We start from the raw sequence: 17,925 nt of genomic DNA, 5'->3' as shown, positions 1-17,925 counted from the left end.
GTATTTTTATAGTAGGAATGGAGAGAGTAATTTACTCTTTTGAGTCAATCAAGTAGACCGAATCTTCCTTATGTATTTGCTATTACATTATGATTTTTGTGCATAGGAATATAATTAAGCATGTTATCATTATTTTTTTCTGACTGGTACACTGAAAATATTTTCTTCCAGGAAATATAAATGCTGCCTTTACCCTCTTTTGTTATATTAATATTATTTGATCAAAAAGCAATATATATATATAGAGAGAGAGAGAGAGAGCAAACATGTGCAAGTTGGAGGGAGGGGTAGAGGGAAATGGAGAGACTTAAGCAGGCTCCACACTCAGAACGGAGCCCAAGGTGGGGATTGATCTCATGACCCTGAGATCATGCCCTGAGCAGAAATCAAGAGTTGGATGCTTAACCAACTGAACAACGCAGGCGTCCCTCAAAAAACAATATTTTAAAAATAAGGAATATGTTTACTTATAACTATTTTTGTCAGTGCCACAAACCAACTTTCCAAAACTTTCTATTTTCAATGACTTGTTTGTTAAATCTATTCAGTACTTTTCTTTTATAGCATATTATGTCATAGTACTTCAGAAATAAGTTATAAAAAATTTAGAAAAAATTATGTTTGGTTTATTTTACCTTGTGAAGAAAAGAAACAAAAGGACTGAGGCTCTTTTCAAATAAACACAAACACTAAACATATATAATTTGATAATGTATCCATTAGAATACCCCCCCCGTGTCAGTAAATTAAACACTGTTTTTCAACTTTGCCTCTTCCTGTTTTTCTTTTTACCAAAACAAACTCAGCCTAATTGTAGTTTTTCCTTTTGTTGCTATTGTGTTTTTTTATGGAGCAATTTTAGGCAAAGCAGAGTCAAATGGATGGAAATTAAATGGTAGAGCAAGCTTAGAATCCAAAAGAAACAGATATAACATCTAGGTGAGGTCACTTGACTTTTTTGGCGGGGCTGGGGAATGATTTTGGCCAGTTTTAATTTTCCTGGTTTTCAGAAAATAGTTTGGTAGTGTTTTCAAGTTGAAGCTAAACTTTTTATTCATTCTTTAAGTGTTTACTAAACACTAAGAGGCAGGCACGAGTCTAAGCATTCAGGATATCTCAGTGAATAAAACAGTCAAGATTCCTGCCCTCTCAAAGTTCACCTTCTAGCGGGAAAGATAAATGTTAAAATATAAACATAAATAAATAAACTATAGCGGGTTAGTTGATAATCACTATGGAGAAGGAAGCAGAGGAGAGTAAGAAGGATTGGAAGTTTGGGGAATGCTACAGTGAGGGTAAATCCAATTGGAAGGTGGTGTTTGGGCAAAACTCTGAAAGATGAAGGGGGTAAGTTTATAGGTATGGTGTAGAGAGGAAACTGCTAGAGTTTCTGAATACGAGTTTACCTGGGTTGATGGAGGGTAGCAAGGGAACCAGGCGGCAGAGCTGAATGACTGAAGGAAATATTAGAAAGAGAGAAGTCAGAGCAGTAGAGTCCTATGATCTCAACATTTCAAAAGGATCACTCTGGTTGCTGTGCTGAGAATAAAGTGTATGTGGCCAAATAATGAAGTGGAGAGAACAGTTGGGAGGCTGTGAGAAATAAAACAGATGAGAAATGATGGTGATCTAGACCCTAGGTTTTTGCATGGTAGGATTCTGAATATATTTTGAAGGTAGAGTCCTTCAAATTTGTGTCACTATTTTTTTAGAAGTATTCTGTTTTGTTTTCTGTATGTTAATTTTGTATCCTGCGACTTTACTGAATTCCAGTTATAAAATAACTAAGTCATGGGGATATAATGTACAGCATAAGGAATATAGTCAATACTATTGTAATAGCTCCATATGAGGACAGATGGTAACTGGACTAACATGGGGAACATTTTGTAATGTGTGAAAATACCAAATCCCTATGATATACACCTGAAACTAATAAAGATATTGTATGTCAATTATACTTCAATTTAACAAAGTACTCTCTTTCTTTGGATAGGATGGAAATCATATATTGAAAAGATTCTATTAATGCTTATTTCTAGACACGATTTATTACTCTTCCCTAACATGAAAAAAAATTGAAAGTTTACCTGGCTTATGCTCACACACAAAGATGTCATTTTATCAGTGGGAATGTTAAATGATTAGAGATGTATTTCACAGACTGCACATGGATTAGTTTTTAAGATGAGCTTGGCTCTCCCATGGTGTATCATTTCTCAGCACCGTAGCATGAACATATCTACTAATTATAGAAATACTGTAATTCATTTTAAATTTTAACTTAAAAATTTATTTTCAAGATAAACATCATAGTTTAAAAAGATATACATATACATACATCACACATATATTTTATTTTTTTAAATGGACCTTCCTAAACAAATAGTAACTTTATTTCTTCTCTTTTATCACCAACTTATTTGAAACAAGGAGGCTGACATTCTGAAGAATCTGCAGATAAGCTTACATTTTCCCCCTTTTCTCTAAGTGGCAGCTCTGGTCAGATACTAAAAAACAAATCAAGTATCACCAACCTATTTAACGTTGTTGTCAAAATCATTCAACTTCACATATAGCTGCTCTCTAGATCTTTGACTCCTAATTATGAGAAGGTATCTAGTATTTTCTTTTTCATTTTTTACACTAATCTCTATTTTAGCAGCTTATTTTCTTTCCAAACAATTGAAAATTATGTCTTAACTAGCTTATTGCCTTCTACTGACATAAAGACATATTGAAAATTTTTTGAGGTTGTAAGAAGTGATACGATAATGGAAAAACAGAAATGGAAATGATTAAACTGAATATAAGAATAGAGAGTGGATGCGCCATAGTGATCAAATCCAGTCCTCCTCCTGGATAGAAATCTGACCACCCTGAACATCTTTTACATCAGCTTGAGTTTGACAGCCTGGGTCGTACCGACAGTTAAAAAGTAGGTGTTGAGAATTTTGAAAGTTCTTCCGTTTGAGTACTGATTAGCTTGCTTTTTCTAGCAAAACCAATATTCTCATTATTGGAATTTAGGCAGTTAGCTCTTCATGGACAACATAGCCTTAAAATGATGACAGAAACAAAGGAAAAAAAAAAAAGATCTCACAGTAAATATTCTCAATTTGGTTCCATGAACTTAGATATTCTTAGTGCTTTATTTAGATCAATTTTGTTGTCAGACACCACTCACAAATTTCTCTCTTTAGCTAGATCTTTCCCCTGAATATCAGCCTGTATATCTATTTGCCTACAGTTAATGAATTTCAAACTGAGCTCCTAATCTGGTCCCCTTTCCCCACCTTTTTCTACACAAACTCCAGTAAAGTCATACATGTCTTAATTGAAATCACTTAATCCTTCCAATTTTTCTTGCCCCCAAATTTGGATTTATCCCTGGTTCCCTTCTCTTTTATCCCACATCCAGTTACCAGGAAATTCTGTTTGCAGTAATTTAAAAGTATCTAATCACTTCTCTGTTTGAGACTAGATTGCAACTAGACTTGTCTACAGATTAGATGACAAACGACTTCTTAATGAACTTCCTACTTCTTGTCTTGCTTTTTAAATTTTATTCCCATTACAACAACCAAGTGATCCATTTCAAACATAATTTTCATATTATTTCTTTGCTGGGAACCTCCATTGGTTCACCTCTTTGATTGGAAAAAAAGCTGAGGTTCTTACAATGGCCCATAAATACCTACATGACCTGGCCTACTCTTAGGTCTCTTATAAAGCAATAGTATTCAAGATCTACCATGAGAAGGGGCACTAGTAAACCTAGATGTCAGATGGAAACCCTGAGTGGCTCACCTTAGGAGTGAATAAAAATCAGAGGAGTCTTGACAAAATGTAATCTAGACTCTTTACCTAAGCTCTCTGATTAGATTATGATGATAACTACCCCATCCAATTCTATTTGCTAAACAGGATAGAAAAAACTTTTTGGAGGAACTCAGTGTTATCCGAAGTCAATACAATTGTTTTTACACACAATTTGTGCTATTTCACTAACACTAGACATGTTATAAGATAGGATCATACGATCATAAGAGAAAAAAATAGGCAATAGAAGCAGATTCATAGTTGATCTAGTTTTAAAGTTAGCAGATAGGAACACTAACATAACTATACATAATATGGTCTATAAAATAGAGGAAAATGTGTGTGAAAAGATGAAAAGTTAGAGAATATTCCTATAGAATTAGAAACGGAAAAAAATGGCATTTTGGACTAAAATTAAGATAGGATTCAATGAAAAGTATCTGATTTGAATCCTTGAAAGAGAAAGAACAAAAAGATATATAGAACACATGGATACAATCTGGAGTTTTAGAAGGGGAGAAAATGTGTGGCAAAGGCAATATTTGACTAGATAATGAGTTTTCTAAAACTGATGGAAGACTTAAGAAAAAGACTCAGAGTCTACTGAAAATCTTCAGCAGCATATAACAAAGAAATCATGCCCAGACATATCATAGCAAAAGACAAATAAGGAATTGTAAAGGCAGAAAAAGTAAAAAAGACTTACAGCTAATTGCTCAGTGGAAATGATGGAAGCCAGAAATCAATAGAATCGTATCTCAAAAATGCCAGACGGGAGGGAAAATGCCTACATTAATTTTATATTAAGGAAAATAATCCTCCAAAAAGGTAGACAAATTAATAACATTTTAGACCAACATAGAGTGAAAAGGTACCACCAGCTGATCTGAATGAACAGAAATATTTAGGTAAGAAGTAAAAGAATTCCAGATAGAAATATAGAAATTCTGGAGATAAATAAGTGGGTAAATCCCAACATATACTGCTCATATAAAATAACAGTAATGATTAATTATGCTTAAAAATGTGAAGAATTAAAATATACAATAATACAAAATATAATAGGGGTTAATAATCAATTTACATGGTTAACATTCTGACTTTTCTAATCTCTTTTTCTAGAGCTACAAGCTAGATGACTTCCAACAAATTGATATTGACAGTTTTACCAAATAGTTTACCATTGAGTAATATAGTCCTCCATCTTTTTCGCTTCTAATATCAGCTTCCTTACTATCTACTGCCAGATCACTAACCCAATGCTATTGTTGGGGAGCAAGAATTCCTGTCTCCTCAAAGGACCTTCTAACTGGACTAAGAATCAAATTGACATGAGACAGATAAACGGGAGAAAATAAAATTTAGTAATGTACATATGGGGAATGCACAGAGGCATGGAAATTCCAAAGGCAGTGAAGCAAAATGATGCTTATATTAGCAGAGTGTAGGAGTCTGAGGATACAAAAGAGAGAGCGACCATTAGCAGTAAGATGAGAGGAGATGTTTGGAAAACAAAGGTTGCCCTATTATGCAGGTAAGTTTCTTAGGTAAAGAGGAGTCTGTTAATAGCTCTTTTTTGGTAGAGGCATGCAGTTGAGGGGGAGTTGAAGAGCTTTTCCTGCATCTGCTGGATTTTGATTGCTTTTAACTCAAAAATAACGTTGATGCCAAAGTGACCCATGTTGGGGCAGCCTGCCTTTGGCCCCAATACCACACATACAAGGTATTTCTTAAAGGAAGAATCCCACTTCAAATTACTACTAGCTGTGTTAAGATAGCATCAGATACTATTCAATTAATAAGTAAAACACAAGCAAAACAAAATTTTGTTGGATTTATGTAACTGAAGGGTTTTTTGCTCAAGTAATATCCAATACTAGCATGTTCAGTTGATAATTTGTCTTGTGTCAAGTGATTCGTGACCTCAGGGTCCTTTCATCTTATGTTCTAGCATCCTTTAGAACTTCAAAGTCCTCTGCATTTAGTTGGCAAATAGGTAAAAAGAGTATGCATAAAGCAGAGCTGTTTCTCAGCCTGAGGTGACTTCACTTTGACTCATGTTACATTGTTGTCACTGCCTAAAGGTGGCAAAGAATTCAAATTGAGGACTTTGGATAGACAATAGACCTCCCATAGTGACTCTTACATAGTAAAGACAGATCATAAATTTTTGTTGGACATTTAACCGGTTCTATCACAGAAGGCTTTTGAATGGATAACTAACAGAGGGGTTATGAACTTATAAACAAAGCTGACCTCCTATTATAGTAACTTTATACCACCTTCATAATTAAATAGACTTGATGAGGTATTTATAGCATTGGGATGGAAATGCCATATATTTTGTGCCATTACAAGAAAATTCAGTTAAATCACTTCTCTAGGAGTGTCTATCACTAAAATGATAAGCATATGTTGAACACAATAATTCAATCAATCTATTATATGTCTGTTGGAAAATCCATACATTTGACCTGAAAGAAATATTAACATCTTTTAACCTATCTACAATTTATTTGATTTAATGAGTTAAAGACACTAGAAATAAAGAAAAAGTACTGGTGAGAGTGTTTTATATGTGGATCTCCTATTAATTCTCCTTAAATTCTGCCTGCAATAGCAAAAGAATCATTGTTATACAAACTTTTACGATTTAAATTAGCCTTTCAAAACTCACTCCTCTTAAATATGGGAGGGTATACAACAAATAAAAAAGTGCATAACTAAGGAGATTTTGCTGAAATGCTTAATTTCTCAAAATCACTCATACTTTAACACTAGAAGAAACGAATGATAATTATGGCCCTCTCATCTGTGACCTAAGCCCATACCTCCAGAGGAGAGAGATGACTATTTTGACAATATAAATTCAAACTCACAGGCTATTTGCATATATTAGATACATGCTGCAGTATCAAGCCCAATTAATTGAAGAACATGTTTTGTGAGATGCAATAACAATATAGCACATAAAAATGTGTCTATAGTATTAAATCTAAATTAAATATCAACTCTTGATTATTCATACTAACCATTTAATACAGAAGCACTACTTTTTAGTTTTTAATTTACAAATAGAAACATTTAAAACAATTACATTCATGCACGGATATATTTATTTGCAGCTCAGAATCAAATGAGATGGCTGTTTAGAAACTGCTCGATCTTATATACTGAGCTTATGCCTCCTATTAATTTGCTCAACCCATTTAGCTTTAATGAAAACCTCTCACCAGTTATCCATTTTCAATATCCTTATTAAATTAGTGCTGAAAAATTGTGTCTACAAAGCACTGAGTTCATTCACTCCAGTTGGATTCTTGTTGAAAAGGCACCTTCCAGTATGACATAATAAAGACACCATTAAAAAGTTTTAAATATCATATTAAATGCTAATTAGATCTGATCAAATACATATTAAATTTTTATTGTGGTTCATTTTGTCCTTGATTTATTATTGAATATAGTAGTTGCATTTTTTATACTTGGTAGCAACTGAATTGATTTAAACTTTATAATAATCATTAAGACTGCAATCAACCTGTTGATTTTTCTTTGTTTGACACAGGATTTTAATTTGGAGTTCACAATGGAATATTTTCAATAGACAAAGTGGATGAAGACCTACCTGCGAGGTATGTATTTATGCATTTATGTGTATATTTATTTATATTGAATAAATGTGAGAGCAACTTTGCATAAATTTAAGTTGTATAGCCTATTATATTGATTGATTTATATACTATAATATGATTGTTGTAGCAATATTTATCAAATTACGTAGTTGTGCAATATTGTTCATATTCATTATACTGTGCATTAGATTTATATGGCTTATTTACTATTCATTACAAGTTTGTACCCTTAAACACTATCAATCTTAGATTTAGATTTACATATAAGTGATATTATATAATATTTGTTTTCTCTGACTTATCTTGCTTAGTATAATGTGCTCAAGGTCCATCATGTTGTCACAAATAGTAGGATATCCTTCTTCCCTATGGTTGAATAATATTCCATTGTGTGGATATATAATATATACTTTTTTATCCATTCATCTGTTGATGGGTGTTTGGGTTGTTTTCATATTTTGGCTATTGTGAATAATGCAACACAATTGGGAGTGCATATAACTTGTTGAAATATTTTGAGTTTATACCCAGAAGTATGTTGCTGGATCATATGGTAGACCTATTTTTAATTTTTTGAGGAAATACCATATTATTTTCTATAGATGTTAGACCAGTTAAACATTCCCACCGAACAGTGTATAAGAATTGCCTTTTTACAACATTCTTGCCAGTATCTGTTGTCTCTTGTCTTTTTGATGATAGCCATTTAACAGGTGTGAGGTGATATCTCATTGTAATTTTGATTTGCATTTCCTTGTTGATCAATGAAGTTGAAGATCTTTTCATGTGCCTGATGGCCATTTTGATGACCTCTTTGAAAAAATGTCTGTTTAATCATATGATTTCACTCATTTGTGAAATTCAATAAACAAAACAGAGGATCATAGGGGAAGGGAGGGAAAAAATAAAATAAGACGAAATCAGAGAGGGAGACAAACCATAAGAGACTCTTAAATATAGGAAAGAAACTGATGGTTGCTGGAGGGGAGAGGGTTGTGGGGATGGGGCAAGTGGGTGTTATGATGAACACTGGGTATTATATGCAACTGATGAATCACTAAACCTTACCTCTGAAACAAATAATACACTATATGTTAATTAATTGATTTTAAATAAAATTAAAAAATACCTAACGCCATACTGCAATTTTCAAAAAATGTACAGAAAAATTTTAAATTTGCTGTATTAATAGTTGACAAACAGTGATTCACAAAAAAATGTCTATTTAGTTCTTCTGCCCATCTTTTAATAAGATTTTTTTGGTTATTATGTTGTATGAGTTTTTAAATGCAATTTGGATGTTAACTCCTTATCTGATAAATGGTTTGCAAAACTTTTCTCACATTCTGTAGGTTGTCTTTTCATTTTGTTATTTTTTTTTCTAAACCAGATCACTGGTTTATTATGAAAGGATATAACTCAGGCACAGCTAGATGGAAGAGATGTAGACAGCAAGGTATGTATTTGTTAACTATTTCTTTTGCTATGCAAAAGCTTTTGAGTTCGATGAGTCCCATTGTTGAATTTTGCTTTTATTTGTGCTTTTGGCATCATGCTCAAAAATTACTGCCAAGACCAATAACAATGAGTTCCTCTGTGTGTGTGTGTGTGTGTGTGTGTGTGTGATATTCATTTTGCCCTCAGGGCTAACACTGGAAAACAATGTGTACATTTCATTGCCAGAATAAAAAAAAGTTTGGTCATATTAAAAATTATACATTACTTGAGGGCAATGACTATATCTTACCTATTTTTTATATCTAGACTATAGCTAAATCGTTCCATAGCCTACAGCTTTATGAAGGAAGTGAGGGAGAAAGCCGGGAGAGGGAAGCAGAATCTCATTTATCACCAGAACCAGGGAGACAAATGAGAAATGTCTTGTAGCAGCCTGTCACAAAATCAGTCTCCTCCATGAACATAGACTATCTTTCTGTTTGTTTTCCTTAATTTCTCTTAGATTACTTTTTCAATATATAATACTGGCTTATCTTGAATTATTTTTCCAAGTATTTGTGTTCTTTAATGCCTATATAAATGTGTTTCCTCCCTCCCTCCCTCCCTTCCTTCCTTCCTTCCTTCCTTCCTTCCTTCCTTCCTTCCTTCCTTCCTTCCTTTTTCCTTCCTTCCTTCCTTCCTTCCTTCCTTCCTTCCTTTTTCCTTCCTTCCTTCCTTCCTTCCTTCCTTCCTTCCTTCCTTCCTTCCTTTTTCCTTCCTTCCTTCCTTCCTTCCTTCCTTCCTTCCTTCCTTCCTTCCTTCCTTTTTCCTTCCTTCCTTCCTTCCTTCCTTCCTTCCTTCCTTCCTTCCTTCCTTCCTTCCTTCCTTCTTTAAGTTTTTATTTAAGTGCTGCTTGGTTAACCTACAGTGTAATATTGGTTTCAGGAGTAGAATTTAGTGATTCATCACTTATATACAACATTCAGTGCATAAATGTATTTTTGAAAGTTTCCTTTCACAATTGTTTGTTGCTAATATAGAAAAAAAGAACTGATTTTTATATTGACTTTGTATTCTATGACCTTGTTAGATTCACTTATTCATTGTAGTAGTTTGTTTTTTTAGATTATTTAAATTTCTCTATATAATGATGTAATCTGTGAACAAACGCAATTTTACCTCTTGCTTTCATATCTTTATTAAAAAAATTTTTTTTGCCTTATTACACCTCTTAAGAGTTCCAGTAAAGTTTTGGGTAGAAATGTTGAGAGTGGGCATCTTTGCCTTATTTCATATATTAAGTGAGAGCATTAGATATTTTACAAAAGCAGCTATGGTTTATGTATGTATCCTTCATCAGACTGAAGATGTTGTCTTCTCTTTCCAGTTGCTGTGGATTTTTATTATGAATTGGTGTTAAATTTTTTTAGATGTCTTTTCTGCATCTATGATAATATGGCTTAATTTGCTAATGTGGAATTACCTGGATAAATGTTCAAATAATAAACCAACTTTGCATTCTTGTGTTAAACCCCAGTTAGTCAGGACATATTATCTTTGTATATATTCCTGGATTAGGTTTGCTAATATTTAGTTAAGGTTTTTTGCATCCATATTCGTGAAATATATTGTTCTATAATTTTCTTTGTTTTTAATGTGCATGTTCCAGCAGGACTTTGGAAACCCTGCCCCCCAGAAGGCATAAGACTGCATGAATTCTGTTTCACACTCTTCTTCCACTACTACTTTTCAATAAAATTCAAGGAGTTGTGGGAGAAATTGTCTGGCACATGGACTTATTTTTTGCATCTCGAGTGCTCCCAGATTTCAGTCCTCTCTGCCAGCATAAACTGTTTTTAAAAGCTAAGCATTTCTGCAGTCTTTGCATCTATGACAGGCCCACTTACTGCCCATTTGTATCCAGACAAGGCCTGTGCCTTCAGGCATGAAAGCTGTCTTGGCTTGCTATTTCTCCGTGTAGGTATAGTTCATTTCTTGCTGAGATTCTGCTTCTCAAATCTTCCATGAATCTATCAACCTTTGATCATCTCATAAAATATTAGGTACAGGTTTGTTATCTTTCACATTTTCTCGTGGCTACCATGAAAAGTAGATATTGTTTGACATCCTTCTCCGTCCTAGTCAGATGCAGAAATTCTTTCATCTATCTTACACTGTGCTTTCTGTTTATTAAGATACAGAATTATTCTTGTTGTCTCTGTTTGCTGACCAGTGTTTTTTTTCCTACTAAACCTTTTGACCAAAGGTTCAGTCCTGCATGGGTCCAGCTTATGGTTAGGTCCACAATCTTGTCTCTTACTTTCATTTGTGCCTTAAAATCCAAGACTTTCATTCATTAAAATAAAAAAATATTTCATGAAGAATCATCATTAGGTCTTAGCATACCATGCAGGTTGTCAGTGCTTTCTCTTTTCCTTTTTTTCTTCTCTCACTCACTCTTTTAGCAACCATTGGGAATTGCCTAACCTTTGAATGAGCTAAACTTTGCTTATAAAAGCTTGTTTTCTATATGTTATTCAAGTGCTCTGTGGTTGGACAATATTGAGTATGCAATATTGATGGAAAGCGTAAGTCACTTCTTAGGTTTTCAACTTTTAATCTTTTTTTTTTTTTAAGATTTTATTTATTCATTTAACAGAGATAGAGACAGCCAGTGAGAGAGGGAACACAAGCAGGGCGAGTGGGAGAGGAAGAAGCATTCTTCCAGAGGAGGAGCCTGATGTGGGGCTAGATCCCAGAACGCCAGGATCACGCCCTGAGCCGAAGGCAGGCGCTTAACAACTGAGCCACCCAGGAGCCCCTCAACTTTTAATCTTTAACCCACACAATCTGGAAATACTATTTTTCCTCCTCTGAAACCCTCCAGTACTTTTCAGTTCTCCTTTTATGACACTTCTGTCCTGTATCATTCTATATTACTGTCAGTTCGCATGCTTGTCCTACCTGTACTACAAGAGTGAAAGTTAAATGAAGGAAGAGATTTTCTTACATTTTTTATATCAGAGTGCATGCCTCGTGCGATACATTGCACACACTTCTCACTCAGTGGAGGAACTGATATATGGCGAGTGTAATAATGTGGATAATTTCCACAAAGAAAAAGCAAAAACATTTCTGTCAGCAAGGTAAAATACTGAAGTTTTTTCCCTTTAGTTGTAGCTGCAGACAAGAATAAATCACAAGGCAAGAAGATAATGGACAGTGGTACTTTTCTTGAACCACTTACCCCAAAGTCATGTTGTTTTTATACCACGGTTTCCAGACTTACTAAATAATAGTAATAGTAATAAACATACAATTAAATTTGAATTTCAGATAACAAAGAATAATGTTTTAATATAACTATGTCTCAAATTGCAATGTTTGCTCAGATTTAACTGGGTGTCCCTCTTTTATTTGGCAATCCTACTCACATTACAACAGATACCCAGAACCCCCTTGGTGAACACTTCCTAAGTTTAGCTTCCTTGGACTGTAATTAAGATCTCGTCTTGAATCCCACTTCTCTTATGAGAACAGTTTCCTCCATATTCTTTTTCCTGTTTCTCAAGATGACAATGAGCAAATTGACAAAACTAAGGTGTGTTGCAAGTGAATAATAGGGAGTTAATTTTGGAATGTTCAGCTCTCACGAAACATGTGCCCATGGTAATAGTAATGTTTTGGAATTAATGTCATAATCCAAAATGTGTGATTCTATTAATGGAAATTTCAAATCAGAGACAGGTATTTTCAAAAAGCAAAGAAGTTCATTGTCTTCAAAACAGCCTGGTAACGTGGCCACTAATGACACCTATGTTAGGAGAAGCACTTCCTTGTTTGGATCAGTAGCATAGAGACTTTGTGATTATTGGCTACCTGGTCCAAATATAATTTAAAACTTTTTTGGGGGGAGTGTTGCTATTTAAAAATATTTTAAAGAATTTTCTTGGAATACTTTAAAATGTCAAATGATCCCTTGTAGTCTAGGCTCTAAAAATTTAGTGAAAAATTATTATAAAACTCAATTGAAACCAGTTATTAAACCCACTAAATAACTCACGTGACCAGCGTTTCTTTCTGCCCAGATCATATATACTTATTGAATACCAAAACTTCCCCATTATTAAATTAAGCAGAAAATCGGAAAATAACAATAGAATTGGAATCAAGAAGAAATAAACTGCTATCTAACCTATTCATCTAACTAGATCAATTTTTGCATTTGGACCTAAAGAGAACCCTTTCATTTAGTAATTTAGATTTAGGTTGATCCTCTCAGAAAGTATTATTATAAGAGGGGATGAAAAAGATAAATCATGAAATATTTTCAAGTAAAATAAGAAGAATTTTTTGAATGTTTTAAGAACACACTTTATTTTTATGGGCTAATAGAGATTTCAAATTATAGCAAAAACAATTGTTACATTGAATAGAAGGAAATACTTGTATTTGGAGTATATAAACCAGAAGAGATAGCTGTGGACATTTTTCAGAAGAACACTAATAATCATCACTCTGGGATGGGTATCTTCTTGATGATTGTACATTCTAAAGACTCGTCTGTGGTTTATTTCTGTACAAAAAATTCAATTTTAGAGTTTAAAGGGATTATTTTTCCTATGATCCTCAATCATGTCTTCGCTACTCAACACAGTTGATGGAAACTGTGAATGGTCCCCAAAGGTTGCAAGTTCAGCATCTTTTGGGGGGGGCATATATTTGAGTTTATTAGAAACTGCCAATTTTCTTTTATTTTTCTGGAGCAGAATTAAGTGATTCATCATTAACATACAACACCCAGTGCTCATCATAAGTACCCTCCTTAATAATAATAATCATTCATCTAGCCCATCCCCCACCCACCTCCATTCATCAACCCTCAGTTTGTTCTCTATCTTTAAGAGTCTCTTATAGCTTGTATCCCTCTCTCCATCCCCCCCCCATATGTTCATCTGTTTTCTTCCTTAAAGTCCACATATGAGTGAGATCATATGGTATCTGTCTTTCCCTGACTTATTTCACTTAGCATAATACACTCTAGCTCCATCCACATCATTGCAAATGGCAAGATTTCTTCCTTTTGATCACTGATTAATATTCCATTGTATATAGACCTCATCTTCTTTAACCATTCATCAGCTGATGGACATTTGGGCTCTTTCTATAGTTTGGCTATTGTTGATAATGCTGCTATAAACATTGGGGTGCATGTACCCCTTCAAATCTGTATTTTTGTGTCCTTTGGATAAATACCTAGTAGTGCAATTGCTGTATCATGGGGTAGTTCTATATTTAACATTTTGAAGATCCTCCATACTGTTCTACAGAGTGGCTGCACCAGTTTGCATTCCCAACAGCAGTGCAAAAGGGTTCCCCTTTCTCTGCATCCTCACCAACACCTGCTGTTTCTTATGTTGTTCATTTTAGCTACCCTGACAGGTATGAGATCATATTTCATTATGGTTTTGATTTGGATTTCCCTGATGATGAGTGACATTGAGCATCTTTTATGGTCTGTTAGCCATTTGGATGTCTTTTTTGGAAAAGTGTCCATCCATGTGTTCTGCCCATTTCTTAACTGGGTTATTTTTGTTTTTTTGGGGGGGGGGCTGAATTTGATAAGTTCTTTATGAATTTTGGATACTAACCCTTTATCAGGTATGCCATTTGCAACGATCTTCTCCCATTCTACAGGCTGCCTTTTAGTTTTGTTGGTTGCTTCCTTTGCTGTGCAGAAGCTTTTTATCTTGATGAAATCCCAATAGTTTATTTTTGCTTTTGTTTTCCTTGCCTGTGGTGACGTGTCTAGTAAGAAGTTGTTGCAGCTGAGGTCAAAGAGGTTGCTGCCTATGTTGTCCTCTAGGATTTTGATAGTTTCCTGTCTCACGTTTAGGTCTTTCATCCATTTTGAGTTTATACTTGTGTATGGTGTAAGAAAGTTGTCCAGTTTCACTCTTCTGCACGTTATCTAGTGTTCCCAACACCATTTGTTAAAGAGACTATCTTTTTTCCATTGGATATTCTTTTCTGCTTTGTTGAAGATTAGTTGACCATAGAATTGAGGGTCCATTTCTGGATTCTCTGTTCTGTTCCTTTGATCTATGTGTCTGTTTTTGTGCCGGTACCATACTGTCTTGATGACTTTGTAATTTAGTTTGAAATCCAGAATTGTGATGCCTCCAGTTTTGTTTTTCTTTTTCAGACTGCTTTGGCTATTTGGGGTCTTTTGTAGCTCCATACAAATTTTGGGATAGTTTGTTGTAGCTCAGAAAAATGCTGGTGATATTTTGATGGGGATTAAGTTAAATGTGTAGATTGCTTTGGGTAGTATAGACATTTTAACAATGTTTGTTCTTCCAATCCATGAGCGTGGAATGCTTTTCCATTTTTTTTGGTGTCCCTCTTCAATTTCTTTCATAATTGTTCTATAGTTTACAAATTGTTCTGTAGTTTACAAAGTATAGATCTTTTACTTCTTTAGTTAGATTTATTCCTAGGTATCATATAGTTTTGGGTGCAATTGCAAATGGGAAAAATTCCTTGAATTGTCTTTCAGATGCCTCATTGGTGTATAGAAAAACAAGAGACTTCTGTGCTTTGATTTTATATCCTGTGACTTTGCTGAATTCATGAGTCAGTTCTAGCAATGTTTTGGTGGAGTCTTTCAGGTTTTCCAGATAAAGTATCATGTCGTCTGCAAATAGTGAAAGTTTGAGTTCTTCTTTGCCAATTTGGATGCCTTTTATTTCTTTCTGATGTCTGATTGCTGAGGCTATGACTTCCAGTACTATATTAAATAGTAATGGTGAGAGTGGACATCCTTGTCTTATTCATGACCATAGGGGAAAAGCTCTCAGTTTTTCCCCATTGAGGATGACATTAGCTGTGGGTCTTTTGTATATGGCCTTTATGATGTTGAGGTATGTTCCAGCATCTCTAGGCATGCTTCACTTTGTTGAGGGCAAGTTCAGCAACTTGGTGAAGGGAGACTACAGAGAGGCATGGATAGTTTGATAAAGTTCTCCAAAAAATTCTGATATCCTTTTCCTTCCTTAAGGATCTTGTTTCTAATGTAATTTTTTAAATGAGGCAATTGAGTTGTCTAACAATGTCCAGAAAATTAGGCAGGAATTTAGAATTGGAACCCATGTCTCCCATTTTCAAATGTAGCGCTCTTACTAATGCATCATGTTTTAATGCACCCCTCTTAAAATTATCTTAGTGTCAATAATGATTTATCACTTCAGTTCACAAATGCCTGTGGATTCTTTGACCTCCTTTTAAAAAAAACCAAAAACCTGATTTCCCTTAACTGTTGTAAAACAGAGGGTTTCTGGCAGAGAAATACCCACATATGAATTTCCTGATTTATTCTGAGTTTGATGCTTCCTGACAAACTCGGAGGTATCAATACAGTTTTACCAGTCTTTAAGCAGATTTCATCTTCTTTTATCATTTTAGGTTTTGGAACATATTGTTAGAATGTTTAATCAAGGATGAAAAATGTCAGAGCTCTTGCCCTAAGACTAATTTTGATTAACTCATCCAACCAGTCTGGTTTGCATTTCCATACTATGGTTTCACTAATTTCATAAATTCAGACAGTACTATAACTAGAAGGATAATCTTAGGGGACAGTAGACATTGAAGATTACATTCCTTTTCTGGTGCTAGGCACAAGTAGATGACAAGAGGCATCCTTATACAGCTGCAATCTGTTGGTCCCTGCTCCAGGTACCTGCTTCTTGGGTGAATTGAACTGCTTCAATTCACAAGCAGTTGAGTTGAATCAAAATGACTCTTCCTTTCATTCACATACTCACCATGTGAGTTCTCTCATGTCCTTTATTTAATGTCTAAGCTTTGAACGATATTCTTTACCTTGAACTTCATTTTTATCTCTCACATTTGTATGTATATAAATGCTTATCAGAATTATATTCTCTTAGTAGAGATTTATTGATTTACTAAAATAAAAAAAATCACTGAGTGCCTACCATGTGCCAGACATTATCCTAGGTTGTGGTCACAGAGCAGTCAATAAGATAAAATCCTTGTTCTCATGAAACTTATAGTCTGTTGGAGCTTAGAGTTTTATACTGTAGTTGGTAAAGATTTTAGGTACACACACACGCACACACATATATCACATATATATGCCTCCATAAGCGTATATGCATGTCTACATACATGTAGAGGTATATATATGTGAGTGTGTTTGGTGATAACATGCTAATAAAAAATAAACTTGAGAAGTTCACAAGGATACTATTTTAGCTGGTCAGAGAAAGCCTCCCTGATGAAGTAACACTTCAGCAGAGATACAGATTAAGTGAAGGAGTGAGCCAGGGTGCTTTGTCTGAATGCAGGTTTAGAAAGAAGGGATGTGGCTGGAGCAGTGTGATTGTAGAGTGAGAAGAGTTGAGGTCTGAAATGTGAGGAGCCAGGTCATTTGCCTTAATAATGTCTTTGGGTTTTATTCTTATTCATTGGCCAGATACTGGAAGGTTTTGATTTTGGGAAGAGCATAATCTGGTTTATGTTTAAAAAAATATAATGTATGTGGTGTAAAGAATAGACTGTCATGAAATTAGCATAGAATCAGGCAGACATGTTGGGAGGCTGTAGAAATAATACAGGCAGAAAATGATGGTACTTGGACTGATATGGGATCTATAGAGGGGTCAGATTTTCAATATATTTCAAAGGTAGAACCAACAGGCTCTGCTGATGTCTTGGATAGAAAATCCAAGAGGAGGAAGAGGTAAAATGACTCCATGATTTTAGCCTGATAATCCCGAAGAATAGACGTAGCCATTATGTTGAGAGATAAAAATAATATTAGGTAAGTAGTGATTTCCAGAACCTTTCCTAGTAGATTACCAGTTCCTGCTGGATATAAGTAAAAATGCCTCCAAAAGACTGAATTGGTTCAGTACCTCTTTGTGTTCCTTCCTGAGCATTTCTCACCCTTGCTAATGAAAGCTCAGGTTGGCAGCCAAGATAAAAATGATTGGTGGAGCTATTA

The 17,925-nt window shown here is 34.5% G+C and overlaps 1 long non-coding RNA gene across 1 annotated transcript in view; it reads left to right on the top strand.

Moving 5' to 3' along the window:
- The window catches only part of LOC123001352 (uncharacterized), a 227,178-nt gene that overhangs the window by 158,289 nt on the left and 50,964 nt on the right, over window positions 1–17,925 (top strand). The window contains exons 7-8 of the long non-coding RNA XR_006410150.3: window positions 7,391–7,457; window positions 8,848–8,913. This is a non-coding gene — a long non-coding RNA (uncharacterized LOC123001352). The remainder of the gene's footprint in view (window positions 1–7,390; window positions 7,458–8,847; window positions 8,914–17,925) is intronic.

This window comes from Ursus arctos, unplaced genomic scaffold (genome assembly GCF_023065955.2).
Source record: "Ursus arctos isolate Adak ecotype North America unplaced genomic scaffold, UrsArc2.0 scaffold_13, whole genome shotgun sequence".
NCBI classification, from domain to species: Eukaryota; Metazoa; Chordata; class Mammalia; order Carnivora; family Ursidae; genus Ursus; species Ursus arctos.
Note: the sequence above shows the minus strand (reverse complement) of the source record. Positions and strands in the feature narration are given on the sequence as shown.